Genomic DNA, 485 nt, shown 5'->3' on the forward strand with positions numbered 1-485 from the left:
GAAAGATGAAATCATGAAATTTGCAGGTAAATGGATGGAACTAGAAACTGTTATACTAAGTGAAGTAACACAGACTCAGAAAAAATTCAACATGTTATCCCTCCTATGTGGATCCTTGAACCAAACCCTGATAAGTGAATATGTATTCAGACATAACTACAGGAACCAGGATAATAGAAAGGCAACAAGGAGGCAAAGGAAAAGAAATAACCTGAAAGAGAAGAACAGCAGGAAACAGGCCTTAATAAGGGAGATATGGATAAAAATTGGGTTAGTTTAAGGGAGGCGGGGAGGGGAGGGGATACAAGGAACCTAGGGGATAAAGGGAAAGAAGGAGCTCAAGAGAGGTAGGACCATAGGAGAAGGGAATTAGTAAGTGAGAAAGGGGGGAAATGGGGGCACCTTAAGTGGGAAAATCATGATGGAGGGGTGAGACAATGTGAGCGATAAATACCTAGCTAGTTTTAAAAATCAGAGGGAAGCGG

The sequence above is a fragment of the Nannospalax galili genome, unplaced genomic scaffold (genome assembly GCF_000622305.1).
Source record: "Nannospalax galili isolate Female #2095 unplaced genomic scaffold, S.galili_v1.0 scaffold140, whole genome shotgun sequence".
In the NCBI taxonomy this organism is placed as follows: Eukaryota; Metazoa; Chordata; class Mammalia; order Rodentia; family Spalacidae; genus Nannospalax; species Nannospalax galili.